The 10,178-nt window shown below is 38.4% G+C and overlaps 1 pseudogene; it reads left to right on the top strand.

Moving 5' to 3' along the window:
* Positions 1 to 8,181: 8,181 nt before the first annotated feature.
* Positions 8,182 to 8,466, top strand: LOC123841832 (non-histone chromosomal protein HMG-17-like; annotated as a pseudogene).
* Positions 8,467 to 10,178: the final 1,712 nt, after the last annotated feature.

The raw sequence follows: 10,178 nt of genomic DNA on the forward strand, positions 1-10,178 counted from the left end.
TTTCCCCCTAGATAAAGCTGGAATTAAGAGTGCAGACTGAAACTATACTCTTTTAGCATCCTGCAAACTTTATTTTGGCAATGAGCCTTCTAGCTGACTTTCAGGGATACTAGAAGCAAGAGCCCCACACACGATTCTGCTGCATTTATGGAAGGAAGTGATTAAGAATGTCATCCACTTCTTCACTCAGTGTTCTCTATTTTCAGTTTCATGTAAGAAATTTATTTCAAGCTTAAGTGTAAGGGCAAGATTTCCTTTTGCTGATAAGCTGGCATAACTTTTCCAAATGCTCTAAATATCTGGGTATCCGTTCCAATCTTTACCTGACTCTTTCTCTTTTATCCAGAGTTCCTCCAACTCGATTGGCTTATAGTTTTCTATTGAATTTAATTCTATTTCTATTTGATTTCTAGAAATATTTCTATTCTATTTAAACTCTTATTTATATTATTTTATGTTGTTTCAAATCTCTTTTTTTAAAAGATTTTATTTATTCATTTGAGAGAGAGAGAGAGGGAGAACAAGAGCGGGGGAGGGGGTGGTGGAGTGGCAGAGGGAGAGAAGCAGACTCCCCACTGAACAGGGAACCCAGCTGGGACATGGGGCTCCATCCCAGGACTCTGAGATCATGACCTGAGCAGAAGGCAGATGCTTAACCGACTGAGCCACCCAGGTGCTCTGTTGCTTCAATCTGTTGTGAAATTAGGCAGGTAGGAATATAGATAGATAGAGAGATGACAGATAAATAGAAAGGAGTAGATAGATAGCAGATAATTTTTTTTAAATTAAGGAAGATGGGTTTCTTTCCTTTATTATTTGCTTCATTCCTGAAACCTTCCCTGAGAAGGAAACTCCAGGCTGTTCACCTTTAGTTACCTGTAGTTGCTACACGGTTCTTATTTGCAGTGTTTCTCTGTCCCCTGACTTCATTTACATGCATACTGTCTTTACTGCTCAGTGTTTAAATGACTGCTCCATTATTTTATTTTTTATTTTTTAAAATTTTATTTTATTATGTTATGTTAGTCACCAGACATTACATCATTAGTTTTTGATGTAGTGTTCCATGATTCATTGTTTTCTTTAATACCCATCACCAGGCTAACCCATCCCCTCACTCCCCTCCCCTCTAAAACCCTCAGTTTGTTTCTTGGAGCCCATAGTCTCTCATGGTTCATCTCTCCCTCCGATTTCCCCCCCTTCATTTTTCCCTTCCTTCTCCTAATATCCTCCATGCTATTCCTTATGTTCCACAAATAAGTGAAACCATATGATAATTGACTTTCTCTGCTTGACTTATTTCACTTAGCATAATCTCCTCCAGTCCCATCCATGTTGATGTAAAAGTTGGGTATTCATCCTTTCTGATGGCTGAATAATATTCCATTGTATATATGGACCACATATTCTTTATCCATTCGTCTGTTGAAGGGCATCTTGGCTCTTTCCAGTTTGTTTATTGCGGACATTGCTGCCATGAACATTGGGGTGCATGTGGCCCTTCTTTTCACTATATCTGTGTCTTTGGGGTAAATACCCAGTAGTGCAATTGCTGGGTTATAGGATAGCTCTATGCTCCATTATTTTAATCTTTGGTTCAGTGGTGACCATGAGCAAGAGCTTCCATCCTTAGGTTATGGAAGTGAAAATATTTCATAAACAAGAAAGCACTGTGCAAATTTCTCCACTGTGGAAATTTGCAGGAGTGCTCAACAGTTGTACCTAAACTCAAATACCAAGCCTTGTTGTTACAATGGAATAGCATGGTTGCCCCCTTGTCGATGGATGATGTCCCATGACCATGGCACGTATCCTCCCAAAACTCCACTTTGAGTTGAAGGTTTTCTGAGCAGGAGCCCCTCCAAATGGTAGCTTTAATTAGTACAAACTTGGTGTGATAGCTCTTCTTTCTCCTTGGGGGTTAATTTATTGGTAATGTCACACATACTGTTTGGGACATGTGAAGGAAGATAGAGATTAATTTTGAGATTTTAAAAATCTTACTGACTGACTCCTGCATGATAATTCTCAAGTAGAACATATTCACTCAGGCATTCAATCCAAACACACATTTCATCTATCATCATGTCTCTGGGGCTGGATCAGAAATATTGACTATTAAATAAACGAATGAATTACTTTTGAGCTAGAGCCCCATGTGAGACCCGTCTTTATTTTACTTTTTACTTTTTTGGATTCTGACTGAATGGACAACTCTAGTTTGTTGCCTGTTTTATGTTGTTTACTTTAATGCTGCTGCTATGAGGTTTAAACCAATGTGGGTTTACACCGGTTGGTTTCAACAATTTAATAAATAAATAAAATGTTTTACAAGCCAATTGAACACCAAAACCATGGTAGCTCAGAAATAGGTATTTACAGATAGCAAGCAGATCCTTTAATGGAGACAAAGGATGCAAAATACACCAAAGATGAGATAATGAATGTCTATAGTTCTTATGAGGATTACACAGGCTAAAGGATATAAAGCGCACAGCACATTTTCTGGTATGTGTGAGAATAAAATAAAGGATGGTGTGGCAGGCTGTCTTAGCTGAGCACAAACAGGGAGTCAGTTTGCTCTTTGGGAAACAAATGGATTTTGAGCACAGGTACTGCTGTCGGGCCCTACTGCAGATTTCTACAGTGGAATATTTACTAAATTGCATATTAAAAATCAAACCAAGGGATATACATTGGAAATCAGTGACCATGCCAAGATAGTCAGTGGACTACAAGGATTTCCAAAGTGGACCACAGTGTAAAAAAAAAAAATGCTTAAAAACGCAAGCATGCCAGGGAGGTGGCAACCCTGGGTTTGGAGAAAACTGTAAAAAACACTAACTTTTCTCCAGGGAGAAAGCAGTCCAATAAAGGAAATAAATGATGGACAAGTAAACAACTGGATGCACTAAAGAATAAATGTAAGAGGTTTCAGGCTGTAAAGTTGTGGAGGTCATTAATGCATGAGTTCTGTGAGGGGAAATTCCAAACTCATGGACCTTCCATGGAATTCTTCCTTGGCTTCAAGTGTCCTGACTCCTGAGTATAAGAGAAAGAGAACAGCTTTCTGCATATGTTATTTTAGACTTTGTATATCTTCACATGTGCTAAATGGCACAGTCGAGGTGCAAATTCAAAGAAATGAATTTTGCCTTAGTCAAATAAATAGCTTTCATTGTGGTGTCTTCCAGGCAACTGTCTTCTCTTTTGATCTTTCCTTCACCCAAATTCATAAAATCATTGAATTTTAGAGCTTTATCTAACCGGAAAGATAAGCTAGTCTGATGTCCCCATTTGGTTAAGAGCAATGATTTTTGTGCAAAGCAGGTTTGGATTAAAACCTCTGCTCCAATGAAGGAGGGGAAATCGGAGGGGGAGGGTTCTAGAGGGGAGGGAGGTGGGGGGATGGGTTAGCCTGGTGATGGATAGTAAAGAGGGCACGTACTGCATGGAGCACTGGGTGTTATACGCAAACAATGAATCATGGAACACCATATCAAAAACTAATGATGTAATGTATGGTGATTAACATAACATAATAATAAAAGAAAAAAAAGTCATAAGGGAAAGAAAATAAAAAAACAAAACAAAACAAAAAAACACCTCTGCCCAGTGCTCAGAAACTTTGGACAATTTACTTAACTTCTTTTAGCCTTCATTGTAAAATGAAATATGAAAACGAATGCACAGTGCTTGGTACAGGAATTTCTCACAAGTGATAGATGTGAGTGGTATTATTTTTAGGCCCAGGCAGACTAAGTGACTAGTTTAAGGCCACACAGCACATTGTAGAAGAATTCAGGTTAGCAATGAGTTCCCAGGCAGCTGTTCTTATCATTATGTAATATGAGTTTGTGGATCCCCCCCAAATAATCTTCCATTTCTCAAAAAAAGTCTTTCTTCTGGTTGCACTGCTGCCTGAAACGTTCTTTCAGAGTTTAGTTGATGACAGTTATTTAGGGAACACTGGACATGTACTTCAAGGAATGAGCTGCTTCTCCAGAAAGGAAATGTATACTTCTTGTTGGTTCCATGATATAAGTAGATGACAAACACACTGAGTAGCCATGTGGGGGAACAGAATAAAATGTAGACCAGTATCTCTTAAATATACATTTGTTATTGCTGAACACTCCACAGAAAGGAGAACAGTGAGAGAGGGAACAAGAGAGAACCAAATGAATACACACACACACACACACACACGCATATATTATATCCCTCATTTACTGGGCTCCAACTATGTGCTCAGGCATTCTATTAGATGTTTATAAATGTTACCTTATTTAATCTTTATCATAAATCTGAAAGCTGGGTATTGTTACACTTAACAAACTGAGGCTCAGAGAACTTAAAGTAACTCAGTTACAAAGCTTGGAGATGACAAAACCAAGATTTGAATGAGTCTGTTTGTCCCATAGACCTACAGTAATGATGAATGAATAACACTGCATTCTCTAAAGGATCACTTTAGAGGATCACTACATGGAAATTGGACTGGAGAAATCTCATTAGTAGACCCAATAAACATGTGACTTCACATAAAGGAGCAATGATGAAAATCACCAAACAAGAGTCAGATTTACCAATCTTTACCTGGGCAAAAAGTTTGTGAAATGGACCCTCCCATTTTGAGCATCACTTCTTACTCATCTGATTAACAGAGTTGACTGTTATGCCAGATATGAACATGAGGTTGAGTTCTGAGAAGGGAGAATTAAATGAGGATACTACTAACTGTCCACCAAAACCCATTTTCCCCTTCTTATGTGTTGAGGTAGCTATACCATGGCTATCTATGTTACATGTTCTAGCCTCCCTGTGGTTAGGTATGGCCATATGACTAAGTTCTCACCACCAAAGTGTGAGTTTTGGTGGTGAGAACTTAGTGGATGTGCTCGCCTCCATTATATTCTCACCTACACCAGGCTGTTCTGGAACAGAAAGTGGGAGAAATCCAACACTGAAAGGATGGTGCTACAGTGACTTGAAAGATACCTGGGAAGGAGCTGCACTGCTCACTCTCATATATTTACCTTGAAACTGTCAGCGCAGAGAGAAATTTCCATCTACTTTAAGGCGCTGTATGCTGTCTCTTTTTCTGGCAGTTGTTTAGCTTTATCATAATTTCAACAGGGATGAAATAGTTGGGTGTGATTCCTTGGAGGAATAGACTTGAGTCGGACCTCAAAATATCCATTAAAGATTAATCATGTGAGAAGAAAAAAAGGCAAAGACAGAGAAAAAAGACCTTCTTTATAATTGTCTTTTAGTGATTAGACACTCCCCTGCCCATTATAAACTGGAACAATAAAATCTATCCATGGTGAGAGTCTCACTTTATGACAGAGTTTATGAAAGTAAAAAACAGACTCTCCATGCAAATTTCCAGTAGAAGTAACTTTAATTTTCATTAAAGCATCTAGACCTGGTTTCTCTACCAACATTTTGAGAACTTTTTCATAGAAAAGAAAGGGGTTGCTGTGGTTCTATTTGGGATTACATAAAACTGTAGGATGAAACCAACTTTAGTTCTCGTGCAACTGAAGAAAGTGTAAGCAATTATAATTTTACTCTAACAGCTGTATCCTTATGTAACTCTTTACATTTTACTTTTTAAAAGGAATATTTCCCACAAGCCATGATGGAGTAACGGGCACCAGACTCACTGTCCTGCCATAAACTAGAAAACTGGTTTGAGACATTAGACAAAGAGCAAAAGTGAAATCCTTGTGAGAAAAGAAACGAAGAAAGTTTCTGAGCCTTATGGTGAGCCTGGCTTTCTGCCTGGAGGCATTTTCTGGGCAGGAGAAACTTAAACAGATCATGCCTGGTCTCACTGAGTGGAGACACAGAGGAGACATTGATCAGAGTCTGCATGGGTTGAGGTGACTGGTATTTGAATGGGGAGTACCCAAAAGAAGGGTATGTTGGTGAAGAGATCCAGATCCATGCATGGACGTCACCGTAGTCTGTGGAATACAAAATTGCACATGCTAACGGGAAAATTCTATGAGGCCAAGAGAAAGAATGGCATGGGATTTATGGGATAGCAATTCTCACAGTTCACAGGGGCTCGGGGATGTTCAACTTTCTGTCAGCCCCACAGAAGTAAACACCTGGAGTTCCCCGAAAGGTCACAGGGTAGCAGTAGGGTGAAACCATCCCTAAAGTAGAGGCACCACTAGCCTTGCCCAAATATGTATTTAAAACAAGCTTTAAAAAAATTAAACAGATCCTCAAGTAGTTGTAGCACTTGAGAACAAAGTTCAATTCTCTTTAAAGACAACAAAATCTAGTACTCAACATCATACTAATCACAAAGCCCAGCTTCCAATAAAAAAATTACTAGGCATATGAAAAAAACAATAAAATGTGATTTGCACTTTGGAGAAAAATATATTAAAGATCGAGAAAAGACAGACATGATCAAATTAGCAAAGACTCTTAAATATTTACTAGACATGCTCTAAAGGATTTAAGAGAAAATATAATCATGAGGTAAGATGTGGAAAATATATCTTAAAAGAACATAATGAAACTTACAGAGTTGAAAATGCAATATTTAAATGACATTTTTGCTGAATGCAGCAAACAGTAGGTTTTAAGAACTACAAAAGAAAACAGCAATGAACTTGAGTGCATACTATCCGAATGGAGACAACAAAAAGAAAAAAATTAAGACTTTCAATGACCTGTGAGATGATATCAAGCAGTCAAACATGTGCCATTTCATTCCTATAAAAATGAAGGTTAGAGGAAATATTTTTAAAAACTATAGCTCAGGGCTGCCTGCATGGTTCAGTTGGTTAAGCAACCAATATGGCTCAGGTCATGATCTCAGGGTCCTGGGATGGAGCCCCGTGGCGGGCTCTGCACTCTGTGGGGAGTCTGCTTGAGTATTCTCTCTGTCCTTCTAAATAAATAAGTAAATCTTTAAAACAACAACAACAACAACAACAAACTATAGCTCAAAAATATACAGATTTGGCTATCTTGGCTAAGTCATAGGGTTCAAGGTCAACATAAAAATTCAATTATACTTCTATATACTAAAATAGCAATTGGAAAATAAAATTTTATAAAATCACACCATTTAGTGTCATCTAAAAACATGAGCTGGGCGCCTGGGTGGCTCAGTTGGTAAGCGACGGCCTTCGGCTCAGGTCATGATCCTGGAGTCCCGGGATCAAGTCCCGCATCAGGCTCCCTGCTCAGCGGGGAGTCTGCTTCTCCCTCTCCCACTACCCCCTCTTGTGCTCTTTCTCTCTCTCACTCTCTCTCTCAAATAAATAAATAAAATCTTTAAAAACAACAACAACAACAACAAAAAAAAAACATGAGCTACTTAGGAATAAATTTAATAAAATATGTGCAAGAGCTATACTCTAAAACATAAAAAACAAGAGAAATTAAAGATGATGTAAATACAGAGATAGCATGTTAAAGGATTGGAAAATCAACATGTGAAGGTATCAATTCTTGTGCTAACTAATCTATTAATCAATTATTGTGTCTAGAGTTAACAATACTGAATTGTACACTTAAAATTTTGTGAAGAGGGTAGATCTCATGTTAAGAATTCTTACCATAATAAAATAAAATAAAGTAAGATGAAATAAAATAAAATGATGTCAATTGTACCCAAATTGTTCTATAAATGGAATGCTATGCTAATCAAAATCTCAACAGGATTTTTGGGTAGAAATTGGCAAGCTGATTCTAAAATTTATGTGGAATCCAATGTTAAGGACATAGGATAGTCAAAATAATTTTAAGGGGAAAAAAAGAATGAAGTTGCAGGACTTATAACTATCTGACTTCAAGACTTTCTAGTAAGTAACTAATCAAGATAATGTAGTATTTGCATTCAGCTAGATATATAGACCAATGGACTAGAATCCAGATATAGACTGCACATGTATGGTCAATTGATAGTTTATAAAGATGCAAGTTAATCCATTAGGATAGTCTTTCCAACAAGTAGGTCTTGAATATCTGAATAGACATAGATTAAATAAAAAGAACCTTAAGATCTGTTTCTCATGTCATATGCAAAAATTTACTCAAGATGGAGGCCAGATCAGAAGAAGAGGTGAAAATGACTCCTGGACTGGCCAAAGCCCACACGTGCTGCATGCCCCCTGCCCAGTGCCCGTGTCCCACCCTGTGGCCATCATGCCCAAGAGAAAGGTTGAAGGGGATGCTTAAGGAGATAAAGCCAAGGTGAAGGATGAGTCACAGAGAAGATCTGTAAAGTTATCTGCTAAACCTGCTTCCCTGAAGCCAGAGTCCAAGCCTAAAAAGGCCCCTGCCAAGAAGGGAGAGAAGGTACCCCAAGGGAAAAAGGGGAAAGCTGATGCTGGCAAGGATGGGAATAACCTTGGAGAAAATGGAGATGCCCAAATAGAGATGCCCAAAGACCAGGCGCTGAAAGCGAAAGGTGCTGGACAGGCCAAGTGAAGTGTGTGCATTTTTGATAACTGTACTTCTGGTGACTGTACAGTCTGGAATACTATTTTTTATAAAATTTTATAAAAATGCAAAATTTTGTTTTACTTTTTTTAAGCTCTGTTGTTAGCACAGAGAACATTTCACTGTTGTATGGGGGGGAAGGGCACTAAAAGCACATCTCCAAAGCTAGATTGGTATGGAGGGAAAACACCTCTCCCCGCTAGTTTTGAGAAACTTCCTCTTGGTGCCCAGGAAGAGGGATTCCTCGATGTTGACACAAAGGAGCCACCTTGGCACAAATGCTTTGTGATGTGGAAAAACTAAAATTCATTTTTTTATGTCTTCTTCTTCCTCTCTGCCTTCAACATAGACTTGACTCCCTTAAGCCCAGAGACCTGTTGGAACCTGACCCCAAGACATGGTTCCAGTATGTCAGGCAATCTGGACTCTCCAATGTCACCATGGAGATGGCATCCCTCAAAAGAGTTCCTTTTTTAGCTTGTGGATCTTCAGATGGATACCTCTGCCATTTTGATTTCATTTCCTGAAAGTCAGGGTCAGGTTGTGAAAACCCGTTGAACAACATGCTAAGTGTGAAAGGTCAACCCTCACCCTAACTTTTCCCCGTTCAGAGTATCACATGAAGACTTCATCGGGTTTTATAGTGGCTTTCTGATTTTGGTATTCCACTGAAGAAGAGAGTTTGAAAGTTGTTGTATGCTGTTAACGATTGTCTGAAATACCATGAGTGTTTGTGAAAAGTATCTTTAATAAAGCTGGATATAGTTTGGCTTGGGGTGGGGCAAGATCGTGGATAGATCCAAGTTTAAAACCTGAAACTTGTCTAGTGACGAACCAGAGAAAATCTTGGCAATTATGGAGAAAGCCCAAAACACAAACTATAAAAATTGGAGAAACTCAATTTCATTAAAATTTAAAATTCTGTTGCTTGAAAGACACCTTTTAGAAAATGAAAAGGCAAGTCATAGACTGCAGGACAATATTCGCAATACATATATCTGACAAGAGTGTTAAAAATATTTAAAGAACTCTTCTTACAAACCATTTAATAATAGTTCAAAATGGGTGAAAGATTTTAAACACTTCACAAAAGAACTTAATGAACAGCCAATAAATACATGAAAAAATATTCAACATTAATGTCATCGGGAAAGTGTAATTAAAACCATACTGAGATATAACTTTACACCCATTTCACTGGCTCTGGTTTGGAGCAACTGAAAATCATTATTGATGGAAATATGAAGTGGTATAGCTAACTTGGAAAACAGTTGGCAGTTTCTTTTAAGTAAAAAATACACTTACTATATGAGACAGCAGTTCCATTCCTAAGTGCTTACCCAAGAAAAATGAGAACATATGTCCACAAAAATTTTTGGATGCTAATATTTGTGGTAGCTTTATTGATAATAGCCTAAGACAGAAAAGAATCCAAATGTCCACGGGTAAACACACTGAAGTATAATCATATAATAGAACACCAATGAAAAGGAATAGACTGCTGATGTCCATGCGACATGGATTGAATTTCAAAAACATTAGCCGAGGGGCACCTGGGTGGCTCAGTCGGTTAAGTAACCGGCTCTTGGTTTCAGCTCAGGCCATGATCTCGGTGTTGTGGGATAGAGCCACACAAGGGGCTCCGTGCTCAGCGGGCAGTCTGCTTGGGGATTCTCTCTCCCCCTCTTCCTCCCTGCAGT

This window comes from Mirounga angustirostris, unplaced genomic scaffold, assembly GCF_029215605.1.
Source record: "Mirounga angustirostris isolate CCGP_5_RB_7025 unplaced genomic scaffold, mMirAng1.0.hap1 SCAF_5, whole genome shotgun sequence".
In the NCBI taxonomy this organism is placed as follows: domain Eukaryota; kingdom Metazoa; phylum Chordata; class Mammalia; order Carnivora; family Phocidae; genus Mirounga; species Mirounga angustirostris.